Below are 14,608 nucleotides of genomic sequence, written 5' to 3' on the forward strand. Positions count from 1 at the left end.
CTGTGCCGCGGTACCTCCGTGACGTAGCAGACGCAGCTACATGCCACCGTAGTCACTGACTGTAGTGCGCAACGTTTGCTGTGTGCACGGGCTGGAGGGCGTGCTCACGTTCATGGGCTGCAGTGTGTCCGTGATTAGTGGTACGGACCGGCTTTGTGCTGAACCAGCCTGACCGACGGATGGTAGCTACGCACATCCAAACTGCGTATTATTTGAAGCGCTGTGAATACGAAGGCGATGCCTTTGCCAAGGCGCCTAGCCAGGAGCGGCTTGGAGTGAAGTGTTCAGGTTCAGAACCTCAGGTTTCACGTGGTTCGCGGCTAGTCGAGCGTTCAAAAGTAATCGGCAGTTAGCGAGAAACGCGACGGCTACGACTTCGATTAGGAGGGTGGCCAAAGTTTAATTGCTAAGTGGGTGGTCGTGGCCGAACGCCAGCAGGCGATAGTGGGTTTCTTCCGGAAGGTATGTGCGATATCTTATCTAAATTCAAAACGCACATTTTCGCTTGCTTGTTCGCTTGCTTGCTTGAGTTGATAATTATGATTCAAGATTCAACATTCACTTATTTCTCCAAAAGAAAAAGGCCCGGGACAAGAAGCTGCCTTGAAGCAGCTTGGTGGGGTCCGGGGCCCATTTACCAAATGGCAGCAGTGAAGCGAAAGAATACAATTTCACATACACTATGAATCGAGGAACCGTACATAATGCAGAATTACAATTAAACTTAATGTAAGACAAAAGTAAAATTCAAATATACAGTGCACTGAGAAGCAAAAAAAAAGCATAAAACAACGGTATAGGAGAAACAGAAGCTTTGATACATAATTGCAATTCAACATTACGATGCAGTAAATGAAGCTTAAACACAATACATAGAAGTATTTTTTTCCTTTTATACTGTGGCAAAAATGTAAAAAGAACCCCTAACTTGGGTTTGAGCCCACCACACGCTCAAAGAATTGCTGAACAATTGTTTTTTGTCTAGTTTCATAATTTCTGTGCACCCTTTGTCTGTGTTAAGGGTTTTCAGCACCAGGAAATGCAACATTTGGGAGCCATACGTTGTGCGAAGTCGGGGTAGATGCCATTTCTCTTTGCATCTGGTGCTTGTATGAGTGTGCGTTTGTGTCACCGATGAGAGTTGGATTATGAACTTAGCCCCAGGCAAGCTGAAGTTATTCAAGGCGCGAAGTATGGTAAATGACAATAGATGATGAATGGGAGGTATTCTATACTTATTAAACAATGGTGTGGTATGAGCTAGGTAATCTGAGCCAGAAAATATGCAGATAGATTTTTTTTTGCAGAAGTAGTAGTTAGTTTAAATGCACGCGAGACACAGTTCCCCACACAAGATGGCAGTAGCTTATTTGAGAATGAAATAACGAATGATATATTAATTCTTTAACTTTCACGGGAAACAAGTCGCTACCTCGTGAAAGAGCTCCTACAGATTTTGACAAGTTTAAAGGAAGATAACGGAAGTGATCAGCCCATTTAAGATGTTCGTCAAATATTACGCCGAGAGATTTATCTTTACTAACGATTTCGATAGCGTAGTCTCCAATAAGCAGTGGGATTGATATCGTAACATTCCGATTTATCGAACGAAAAATAACCGCCTTTGATTTATTATAATTATTCTTTAAGCTGTTTACATGTGACCAGTTATAGAGGCTTCCTAATAAGACGTTCGCTTCAAGCAGGAGTTCATTCGATGAGTTTCGAGATAAAAATAAACTGGTGTCGTCGGCGTATGTTATAAATTTAGCTTTCTTGGAGATATGGACGAGATCGTTTATATACACGTTAAAGAGGAACGGGCCGAAGTTGCTGCCCTGCGGTACTCCGCATCTTATATATTCAAAACTGGAGATTATACATACAGATTGCTGTCGTTTTTCAAGGTATGACCTTATCAGCTTACGCGGATCGCCTCTTATACCGTATGCATAAAGTTTATCTAAAAGAATGTTATGATTAATACAGTCAAATGCTTTGCTGAAATCAACAAAAATGCCCAGTGTTAGAAGTTTATTTTCATTGTTTTGCAAAATTTGTTCTTTTTGTTTAGGTAGCGCAGATTCTGTAGATAAGCCTTGTATAAAACCGAATTGGGGATCTGTGAACAGGCGATTATCATTAAAGTAAATTTTCAAACGCTTAAGCAAAGTTTTTCTGTGGTTTCGAGAAAATTGGCAGAATCGATATTGGTCGATAGTTGCCGATGTCTTGTGTCGTCCCAGATTTATGGATAACAATCACTTTTGCTAGCTTTAGTTTGTCTGGGAAGGCAGCGGAGGATATCGATGGGTTAAATATATACGATAAGTGAGGTGCAAGAAGGTCAGCTACAAATTTAGTTGGTTCTACTGACAGACCCTCTGCGTTAAGGCTGGAGCTACTCTTCAGAGCCATCGGTGTAGCAAAAACTTTGAATGGGTGGGTAGGGTGGAGAAAAAAGGAGTCAGGTGTCTGTACAGAAAGGAGGCAGGTAGCATCTTTGTTGTAGTCTGTTTTAGGGAGACCAATAAAGTGTTTATTACCGCTATTCGCTAGTTCAGTCGCCATTAAGGTTACACCGTTTATTGTAAGACCTGCTATAGAATTGGAGGGCTTGGGTATGTTAGTGATTGCGTTTATTGTTTTCCAAACTAATTTCGCATCCCAGCGGCCGTCTTTTTCAAATATATTCGTATAATATTCCTTACGCGCCTGACGCAATTCGCTGTTTAATTTATTTCTGAACTGTTTGAAGGCAGTCAGGTCGGCCAAATCTCGCCTGGATAAAAATTTTTGATGCATCTTGTCTTTCTTTTTTATCTGTTTAAGAACAGACGGCGTAATCCATGGTTTTCTCATTCTATTTAGATTTACGCTTTGTGGACCACGGGAAACATGCATGTTTCACGAAATTTGTTCATAAATATATTGTACGCTTCATCTGCACTGCTATAAGTATGAAGTTTGGACCAGTCAGCACTGCTTCTCATTTCTCTAAATCTATTAAGATTTGTGTCATTAATTGACTGACAGGTAGCAAGGGCTTTTCTAGTGAAAGTAGGAAGTCTTCGTGGGAGCGACCCAAAAATTGCACAGTGGTCGCTAAGGTCGGACGACAATGTACCAGCCCATTCGACAGTAGTGTGTGCGTTCCCGACGTATAAATCCATAGTTGTCTGGCTGGAAGCAGTAGAGAGAGAGAGAGAGAGAGAAGGGAAGACGGAAAGGCAGGGAGGTTAACCAGACTGAGTCCAGTTTGCTACCCTACACGTGGGGAGGGAAATGGGGAGTGAAAGAGGGAGAGAGAGAGAACTTTGGTGTAGGATGTCTATAGTCGGGCACTCAAGTCTGTGGCCCTCAGGTAGCGAAAAAGCGCTCGAACTGCTTTCTGGGCCAATGAACTGTGAGGCCAGGCTCACAAGATGTTCGCTTCCGTAATTGGCCCGTCATCCAGCCTATTTAAGGCACACTGGAGAGTCTCACGTTGATTATCGAAGCGAGAACAGTGGCACAGAAGGTGACTGATGGTCTCTTCACACTTGCACTTAGCGCACATTGGTGAATCCGCCATTCCAATACGATAGCTGTAGGAGCAGTAATAGGAGTAGGAGCTGTAGCTGGAAGCAGTAATTCTTCATTGTAACAGTCAGAAGAAGTGCACTGATCCGAATCGCCCTTCATGAATGATGTCAGCCATCAGCAAATCGCAGCCGTCTTTGGCAATAACGCATATGCCCACGTACACAAGCCGCCGGCAGCTTCTAAACGGGTGAGGAGAAGGTCTCGTTTGAAACGGGTGAGCGTGAGAGAAAAGGCAACAACTTCGCCCTCCGTGCACGACTGCAAAGTTTGACTGCAGGTATTCACAGCAGCACGTGCTATCCGCGGACTTCGTATTTTCACCACACCCGAGGAGCGGTTCGGGACCCCTTTGAGTGGCCTGGTTTCCCTGTCATCGCCCTTACTTAATAGATGCTAATTAAGAGACACACGCAATAGGGGATTCCGGTATAGCTTAAAACAAACCAAACAGGACGTGAAACGTCGCCTGGCCGCTGCTTCCGGCAACCTTTGCGCGCCCATTTTCGAAGTCGAAGTGGAGAGAGACGAAAGAAACTAAAACAAGATGTCGACAAACACAACCATGACGGCGCTTCGTTGTCTCATAAACGCGGAGATTACTTCATCCACTTCAGGCGACTCTCCCGAAGCTCTGCTATGCAACCAGGTCAAGGGCAATGAATGACAAGGTAATAGATGACGAGGCAATAGATGACAAGGTAATAGATGACAAGGCAATGGATGACAAGGTAATAGATGACAAGGAAATAGATGACAAGGGAATAGATGACAAGGTAACAGATGACAAGGTAACAGATGACAAGGCAATGGATGACAAGGTAATAGATGACAAGGCAATAGATGACAAGGTAATAGATGACAAGGCAATGGATGACAAGGCAATGGATGACAAGGTAATAGATGACAAGGTAACAGATGACAAGGCAATGGATGACAAGGCAATGGATGACAAGGTAATAGATGACAAGGTAATAGATGACAAGGCAATAGATGACAATGCAATAGATGACAAGGCAATAGATGACAAGGCAATGGATGACAAGCTGATAGATGACAAGGTAACAGATGACAAGGCAATGGGTGACAAGGCAATGGGTGACAAGGTAATAGATGACAAGGTAATAGATGACAAAGCAATAGATGACAAGGCAATAGATGACAAGGCAATGAACAATTTGTTACTTAATTAAACGGCACACTGCGGTGGGGCCTGCTGGCCCATCTTCTTTCTTCATAATGGTAACAGCGCGAAAAAACCCGAGAGACTGGGTGAAAGAAACACAGGACGAGCGCTTTCCTATTCTCCATCGAACTGACGTTAGGCCATCGTAAATAATTCACGACATTATATCGCATATCAACATAAAGTCAACTGAAAAGCGACAGCGTAGCTATGGCGACCTTTATAAAGGGTGGCGAATAAGAAATAATCCTCCTAGCGGTTTAAGAGGCGGTCTAAACCTATATTTCTAAGAAATAAATCGCCCGGCATACAAGTGCAATGCCATTTTTGGAGCTACTCAAGCAGTCTCTAGCTTCCCTTTGACGCAAAATTGTCAAACCCCAGCGAATCGCTTCAACGTTTGTGAGGATTCCAGCGATCTTCTATTCCGGCCTCTGTACGAGGACTTGCACAATTTCTCTGTTTCCATTGAAGTCGTTAAGAACGCCTGCAGCGAAAGACCTTTTTATCGCTCTGTAAGTATGCCATGGATTAAGAGCGAAATATAGCTGCGCTCTAATTTCGGTTGTTGCAAAATACTTCTTCGTCTCAGCTGTTGTTTGTCCATCCTGGTAGTGAGTTTTGCGAGACTTCTTTTTGTCCGTTGCTGTAAGTCACAGCGAGTATGTCGAAATGGGCTTGCGCCGTTTCTGTAGTCGCGGCTTCCGGCTAATGAATAGCAGCTTCGGTTTCGAGAGCTTGTTTCGTCACTTCTTAAGTTTCAGCAGCCGTCTTTCCCACTTTAGAATTACAAAAAAAAAATACTTTTGAGCAAGTTTCTCTTTCCCATTGAATCGAATCTTAACTCCCAAAATTAAAGCACCGAGTGCTTCAACTTTCGTGAAGCACCTGCATTCAAGAATTCAAATTGTAGTGTAGCGTTGAAGCACTTTTTGTGTACATGATTATTGCATTCCTTGCCTGCGTCTGTCTGTCTGTCTGTCTGTCTGTCTGTCTGTCTGTCTGTCTGTCTGTCTGTCTGTCTGTCTGTCTGTGTGTCTGTCTGTCTGTCTGTCTGTCTGTCTGTCTGTCTGTCTGTCTGTCTGTCTGTCTGTCTGTCTGTCTGTCTGTCTGTCTGTCTGTCTGTCTGTCTGTCTGTCTGTCTGTCTGTCTGTCTGTCTGTCTGTCTGTCTGTCTGTCTGTCTGTCTGTCTGTCTGTCTGTCTGTCTGTCTGTCTGTCTGTCTGTCTGTCTGTCTGTCTGTCTGTCTGTCTGTCTGTCTGTCTGTCTGTCTGTCTGTCTGTCTGTCTGTCTGTCTGTCTGTCTGTCTGTCTGTCTGTCTGTCTGTCTGTCTGTCTGTCTGTCTGTCTGTCTGTCTGTCTGTCTGTCTGTCTGTCTGTCTGTCTGTCTGTCTGTCTGTCTGTCTGTCTGTCTGTCTGTCTGTCTGTCTGTCTGTCTGTCTGTCTGTCTGTCTGTCCGTCTGTCCGTCCGTCCGTCCGTCCGTCCGTCCGTCCGTCCGTCCGTCCGTCCGTCCGTCCGTCCGTCCGTCCGTCTGTCTGTCTGTCTGTCTGTCTGTCTGTCTGTCTGTCTGTCTGTCTGTCTGTCTGTCTGTCTGTCTGTCTGTCTGTGCCTGTCTGTCTGTGCCTGTCTGTCTGTCTGTCTGTCTGTCTGTCTGTCTGTCTGTCTGTCTGTCCGTCCGTCCGTCCGTCCGTCCGTCCGTCCGTCCGTCCGTCCGTCCGTCCGTCCATCTGTCTGGCGAGTACAGAACTAGTAAATTAGTAAAATACGTAATAATATAGTGAACGCATGTATTTACCAGCTATTTACTGAGCTTATTTTTAAGATTCTGGCGCATTCGAGGAATGTTTTTCGAAGTCTTGGTGAAACGACCGGTGACACCGCGGATGTATCACGCCGTTGACGATGCACGTGACGGGCCACATCATTTTTATTAATGACTTTTCATATCTGGTGCTGTGACTCGACAGGGAGTAGTCAGAATTTACACTCAGGGCCTCACAGTTACTAGAAGAATTTCCCAAAAATCTGCACGTCTGCTGCAGCCAAAGTCAGGGGAGCGATACCACCCTTCGATCCTTCAGTGTGTTTAGAAGAAAAGCTTTATTTCAACGAAAGACTAAACGAACACTGAATCACAACCACGGCGCAATTCGACCAGGACGATAACATATACATAAAAATCAAGCATCCTTTACACGGCACGTTTGCAAAGATCTTTGAAGAACATAGTTTAAGGCATGGAATTCGTAACTTTGAACCACTGAGGTGATGTCACGGCTTTTCACAAACACCCAGCTGACCGCCGATATCGAGCCGGCTAGACGTTCGTGAGAAGAAAAAAGAAAAGGAATTGCTGGTTAAAAGACCCGTGCGAGAAGGTTCTGTCTATTCGAATAATATATAGCCAATGCTTCTTTTATTTCCAGTTTTTGATAGTCTTGTTTAAAAGCAAGAAATTAGCGACTCTGACGCAAGTTGCGCTGTCGGCGGTAACCGAGCAACGCAATGCCCCCGCGATAGGGAGACGTCCACGTAACTTCTCTAAACAGCTGCGCTGTACAGAAACAGGTCAAACTTGGCATCGTGTAGAGAGAAACGCCCTTTGACACTCGTACTCACAAATGCATCTTGACTCGAAGCCCATGCTTGACTTGACCTAAAAGACGCCTGTCGTGTGCGCTCCGAAGGAAACTCAATCGCATATAGCGTTCTGGGCACTTTCACTACAGGCGTCCTGGAGTTCAAGTCAAGTAACGGGCTTCGAATTAGGGCACATTTCTGAGTACGGCTCTCTAATGAGCGTCATCTCGATCTTACGTGGCTGGATGAAGGATGCCGGCAACTGCGGAGTCGAGACCGTGTGAGCAGAGGCTGCCGGACATGTCGTGAGCCTGGGAAAGTCCGTACCTGGTTAAGGTTGACGACTGGGCGTGGCAATATAAAAGATGTTGGATTGCGTTACATTTTTTACGGGATACACAGAAGAGAAACATGCGCAGGCAACGTTGTGTGCATGTTGTGTGCAAAAACACAAAACGTTGTGTGTATTTTTTTTCTGTTTCGCGTGTGTGCTGTCAAAATGTCGCGCAACCCAATCTGTCTAGAGTAAAAGGTGCCAGGCGTGTGTGTTTTGTGCCAGAGTCGTATACAGTTATTGCAGATGGCGTCGCCCAGTTCCACTCCTTCCGCGTCTGAATTCTGCCAACCGGACAAACGTGACGGGTGAGTTTACAGTTCACGTGGAATTATTGGAATGATTGCGAAGGGTTCTGCGAGATTCTTACTCCCACTTAGTGGCAAACTTAAGAGCCGCATATAATTCTTAAATTCTTGTATTAGCTGCATATAATCCTTAATCTTTCAAAAATGCTTAATACTCGTGATATCTCTTTTCTATGTAATTGCCCACTTAAATGTTTCCAAATTTATCTGCTTTGTTTTCGTATACTTTTGTTATTTTCAACAACCTTGTCCAAAGTGTCCCAGGGCATCATAGGTGACGCCGTCGGAGCCTGGAGAGGATGATCGTTTCCAAATAGCCAGGGCAGCTTCGAGTACTTCCACGGTAAACGAGACGTCCATTTCTGGTACCCGAGCCACAAGGAGGTCAGTCACATCAATATTTGTGTTGGAAGGCTCGCCATCGACTCTCGCGCAGAATTCCTCCGTCACACCAAGCTCAGTTCGGCCATGACGGAGGGCCAACGCTGCAAATGGGTGTCGTAGTTGCGGGGAGGAACGAAGACCGCGGACTGTTCTCCAGATATGTGAAGGCGGCTGTAAATGAATGCTCGCGCCTTTGGGCTGACTCTAATTGCTGTCGCTCTTGGACGACTCCGCTAACTTTTGCTGCGTGTTAACTAAGGTGGACGGCGTCGGCCGTGCATGCAGGAGCCTCGAAGGAAGGAACTTCACTCGTTGGGATCCGTTTCGAGACTGGTTTATTTACAAAAGATATTGAAGAAAGGAGATGGGAAAGGGAGAAGAAACCCAAAGTCCACGTTCTCTTTTGGCCGCACCGAGGCCTTCGTCCTTGTCGGGGGCGCCTGCGCCTCGTACTGAGTGGGCGGTTCGCCGAAAAGGCGGTGGAACGGATCAGGTTGTGGTAGATGCGCCGGCCGGCACGTGCTGCAGTGGGGCGCCTCTCGTCCGTTCGCCGGCTCCCTCTTTCTCTTGTGTCGTCGGTCTCCCAACCACAGGTGCAACAATGTTAGCTGCTCGTTTGCGACTTTCAACAGCGGCTTCCAAGAGTCCGGTGACTCACAGAATCTCTTTCATCGCTCACTCTCTAGTTTGTCTACGCGAAGCTGATTTTTCTTCTGAATGCGTCGCGCGTCTCTGAGATCGTAAATTTATTTAGTGCGTCTGTACAGAACTAGTAAATTAGTAAAATACATGGTAATACCCACCGTGGTTGCTCAGTGCCTATGGTGTTAGGCTGCTGAGCACGAGGTCGCGGGATCGAATCCCGGCCACGGCGGCCGCATTTCGATGGGGGCGAAATGCGAAAACACCCGTGTACTTAGATTTAGGTGCACGTTAAAGAACCCCAGGAGGTCGAAATTTCCGGAGTCCCCCACTACGGCGTGCCTCATAATCAGAAAGTGGTTTTGGCACGTAAAACCCCATAATTACATTAAATTTACTTTTAAGATTCTGGCTAATTCGAGACGCTTTTTCGAAGCTGTAGTCGAACCACCGGTCATACGGCGGTTGTTTCACGCCGTTGTCGATGCACGTGGTAGGCCTCATCATCTTCTTCAATGGTTATTGGTATCTGACCGCTGTGGTTCTGCAGAAAGTAACCCGGATATGGGCTCAGGGCTTCATAGTTACTACAGAAATTGACGAAAATCTGCAGGTATGCTTCAACCAGAGTCAGGGCAGCGATATCACCCATCAATCCTCGAACCTGCTCGTTGCATGACTAAAATCGGTAACTTTCAAGCACTAAGCGCTTGTCACGGCTTTTTACAACCTTCCAGCTGACCTCCGACGTGAAGCAAGTCAGGTGCTCGCGGGAACAAAAAAAGGAAGGAATCGCTGGCTAAAAGACTCCCACCGAAAGGTGTTATCTATTCACATGATGTGTAGACAACGCGGCTTTTATTTGCAATTTTTGATAATCACGTTCCTAAGCAAGAAATTAGTGACTCCGACGCATGTTGCGTCTCGGGCGGCAACCGAGCAACGCCATGTGCCCGCCACAGAAAAACGTCTACGTAACTGCTCTTAAGAAGTGCGCTGTACAAAAACTGGTCAAACTTGGGATCGTGCTGATAGAAAGGCCCTTTGACACTGGCATTGAGAAATGCATCTTGACTGGAAGCCCATGCCTGACTTGATCTAAACGACGTCGGTCGTGAACGCCCCGAAGGAGGAAACGAAATCGCAATTACCGTTTTGAGCATTTGCACTGCAAGCGTCGTCGAGATCAAGTCAAGCAAGGGGCTTGACTTGATCTCTAACGACTGATCTGACTGATCTCTAATGAGCGTCAACTAGAATCCAAAGTGGCTGGATTAAGGATGCGGCGGTAATTGCAGATTCGAGACAGTGTAAGCAGAGGCTCCCGGACACGTCGGGAGCCTGGGAAAGTCCATACCGGGTTGAGGTTGACGACTTTCAGTGGTAATATAAAAAAATGTTGGATTGCGCAACATTCTTGCTGGGCACACAGAAGATAAACATGCACACAATCTTGTGTGCATGTTTTGTGCATGTTGTGTGCGAAAACATACAACGTTGTGTGTCTTTTTTTTTTCTTTTCCGTGTGTGCCCTCTCAAAGTGTCCCGCAACCCAATTGTCTAGAGTAAAACGTGCCACACAGGGCTTTTTTGTACCAGGGTCGTACACAGTTATTGCAGATGGCGTCGCTCTCATCCACTCTTACCGCGTCTGAATTCTGCATACCGGAGATACATGACTTGTGAGTTTAAGTTTACGTGTAATTACTGCAATGATTGCAAAGGGTTCTGCGAGATTATTACTCCGAGTTAGTGGTAAATTTAAGAGCCGCGTGTCATTCTTAAATTCTTTTACTACCGCATATAATCCTTAATCCTTCAACAATTTTTATTACTCTTGATATGACTTTTCTTTGTAATTGCCGATTCAGTCTTATCAAATTGATATGTTTTTTATATATCTTTGTTATTTTAAACAAATCTCGTAAAAAATGCTAATGGTCTAATTAAAAAAAAAAAACTCGCAACAATCGCTGAATTTGTTCTCTGTCCGTTAAACGCAGCAGTCATCATCGCATTCGGTGCAGTGTAAGTCGGGCAGAGCGATGAGCGGGTCCCCGCACATCTTATGTAAGAGCTGTTGAGGTAACGCTTCCGCTTAGGCAATGTAGTTCTGGGTTCTCTCCGCTACAGTAGATACAGCAGCTTGGCACACCACGACGGTTTCAAGGATTCTCCACAACTCCTCTGCTATTTACGCCGCACACGATTCCGCCGCACTGAGCCTGAAGTAATATTCCACCATCCCGAACGAATCACACCGACATTGCCCCGAACACTACTTTAACGCTGGTGGAAACCGGTGGGGGCCTCATCCGGGCCACTGTGTTCCGCAAAAGCGTTGTCACGGCAAAGCGTTGGTCCACTGCCGCCAGTCAGCCCCGAGCCATTCATTATTTTTGAGCTCAAGGTGTAGGCGCATATCCATTTGAAGCAATAACCAATAATCGCTGGTCAATGGATGTCGCCGTAGCTAAAGCTTCAACAGGGCAAGAAGGAGCAGTCATCCACAAGCTACATACAACACGAAATCTTTCGGTCTATGTGTAAAAAAAATTGGCTGTGGCTTAGCTGAGGTTAAGCCCAGGAAGCGAAGCATACCAGCCTTTATTTTAGTTGTTGCACCACTGCTTAGCCTGGTGAACTGCTGTTGCTTGGCTATATTTGGTTCGGCTAGACGAAGAAACAACTCATGCAGGCGAGCGCACGAGCTGAGATCCGGCTGTGTAGCTACGCGGCCGCAAGCGAGCGCACGAGTTGAGCCTCCACTTTTGCAGCTGTTATGACGTCATATGGTAGCTAGGCGGCCGCGCGCGGCGCAGCAAGGAAGAGCGTGGTTGCGCGGCTAGTATGCTTCGCATAAAAATGGCCAGGCTTAGCTTGGTTAAGCCAAGAATGCGTTGCATATTGCGCGAGTTGGGGCCCAGCTTAAAAATAGAAGCAACTTAATAACAAACATAGCAAACTTAAAAGAGAATAGTCCCACACACGAGACGCGCAGCAATGAACAATGGCTCATACCCTCAATGGTAGCTACGCGGCCGCGCTCGGGCAACACCACCTAGATAGCACAAGGCCTTTTCACTCCGATCCATGACGTCACGCTACCTGGCCCGAAATTTCTATTGACAAGGCTGGCGTGATGAAAGCGGTGACGTCAAAATCACTGTTGCCTACTCGGGAGCATCCCCATTAGATTCTATGGCAGTCGGGCCAGGTAGCATGACGTCATGGATCGGAGTGAAAAGGCCTTGTGCTATCTAGGTGGTGTTGGCTCGGCGCAGCAAGGAAGAGCGTGGTTGTGCGGCTAGTATGCTTCGCATAAAAACGTGCAGGTGTAAGTAGCAAGCACAGCTGCTCTCTCTATCACTACGCACATATACTCGTCTTGGCTGCACGTTTATTGTCTCCCCGATTACCTCGTCGCCAGCGCGGGAGAAGACTGATGGTCATCAAGGAATCACGACCTCTCACCGGTAATTATCGCTTCAATTTTTCAGCTTATCAGGTGTCACGGTCTAAAACAAGGTTCGGCAAAATCTTCTTTTTTCTCCTCCATTCCAGCTGAGTCGGAACGCGTATCCTTGAAGACTTCCCATCGCAATAACTGCGGAGGTTGAACCACAACACCGATGGAGTTGTCGCTACTCTCAGGCACTACAGCGCTACATTTGCATGTTAAGAGAAAGCTTCATTCACTGCCCACACTACGACAGATGGATTACGAACATGTTTTATAAGTCGCTGTAGCAGCATCACTATGAAACGTACCTGCATGCTTATATTTAGCTTCGTTGTGAGATTATGCCGCGCGGATCACCAAGCGCAATGAAAAAGAAAACCTCGATTTTCATATTCAAGCGCATGTAAAACCCATTGTTTCTTTTGTTGGACGACCGATGAACCAATTACCCGCATGACAGATTAGCTAACAAGTTAAGAGATGAGAGACCAGCTACATTCTAGCACGGTGGTTGGATAAAAATGTAAAGAATAAGAAGTTGCTGCCTGCTGCGTCAGCGGGAATAAATAGCAGCGAGTGTGACCGCCTTATTCACGTCGCTACCTGACTAGAATGAGAGGCGTCTACTTCGACGGGTGTTGTCGTTTTTGCACTCTTAAAAAATGGTGGTGGCTGGAAGGTGGAGGGGGTCATCATCAATTCACAAAATGATCATCAACATCATCATCATCATCATAATTATCATCGGCGGCAGCAAGCGGCGCCGCCGCTGCCTCTTTTTGTCCTCTGCAGGACGAAGGTCTCCCCCAGCGATCTCCAATTACCCCTGTCCTGCGCCACAAATTAAAAAAAACTGGAGGACGCTTAAGCTTCGCCTTCAAGAGTGGAACGCGACAGCGTTCCCGTCGACCCGCCAAGGGATGTAAGACAATGGGCTACGGCGCAGCGACTACGCGCCCCGCATCGGACGCGGTGAGCGTCGAGCAACGCAGCGTTCGGCGCGGCAACGAAATGTGCGCCCGAGCAAGCGACGCACGCCTGAGCCTTAGAAGAGCTCGTTTCTAAGGCCACACCGCATTCACTAGAGGCGCGTTTGTACCGCTTTGAAGCATGAAACTCGTGGCTCAGCGGTAGCGCCTCCGTCTCACACTCCGGAGACCCTGGTTCGATTCCCACCCAGCCCATCTTGCAAGTTGTTTTTTATTCATGAAGGGCCTGCTGGGATTTATCGCTCACGGCCAACGCCGCTGACGCCGACACCAACGCCGACGACACCGGCTTTTCTGCGACACGAGCTCCTTAACGTTGTCGCGTTAAAAGTTCAATTAGTTCAGTTAGTTTCTTACGCTAGACAGAGGGTTTTGGTGGCTAGGTATGTGTTGTTGGGTTTCCATCGTTCGGTATGATGTTTGCCGCAACGATGATCGACGCGACCCGCGTGGCCCGTCGTCGACCGACCGTGTAGTATGACACTGAGTCACAATAACGGCACAATTCCACGAGGACGATAACACATACAAAATACGAAGCATTCTATACAGGCACGTTTTCAAACATCCATCAAAGTCTTCATCGGTGAAGAATTTGCAACTCTGTACACGAAGGGGATGTCACGGCTTTTTTCAAACTCACAGCTGACCTCCAAAAGAGAGCCGGTTGGACGCTCTAGAAAAGATGAAACGAACGGAAGTTCAGGCTAAAAGACCCGCGCAAAGAGGGGCTGTCAGTTCGAATAATGTATAGCCAATGCAGCTTTTATTTGCAAATTTTGATGATCACGTTTTTAAGCAATAAATTAGGGACTCTGACGTATGTTGCGTCGTCGCCGGTAACCGAGCAACGCCATGCCCCCGCCATACGAAGACCTCTACGTAACTCCTGTTAGCAGCTGCGCTGTTACAAAAAGGGCCACACTTGGCATTGTGGAGAGAGAAAAGCCCTTTGACACTCACATTCAGAAATACATGTTGACTGGAAGCCCATGCTTGACCTGATATAAACGACGCCTGTCGTGAACGCCCCGAAGGAAACGCAATCTCAATTGGCGTTTTGGGCATTTTCACTCCAGGCGTCTTCGAGATCAAGTCATGTAATGGGCTTCATATTAAGGCACATTTCTGAATGCGGCTC

This window comes from Dermacentor albipictus, chromosome 8, assembly GCF_038994185.2.
Source record: "Dermacentor albipictus isolate Rhodes 1998 colony chromosome 8, USDA_Dalb.pri_finalv2, whole genome shotgun sequence".
Classification (NCBI taxonomy): Eukaryota; Metazoa; Arthropoda; class Arachnida; order Ixodida; family Ixodidae; genus Dermacentor; species Dermacentor albipictus.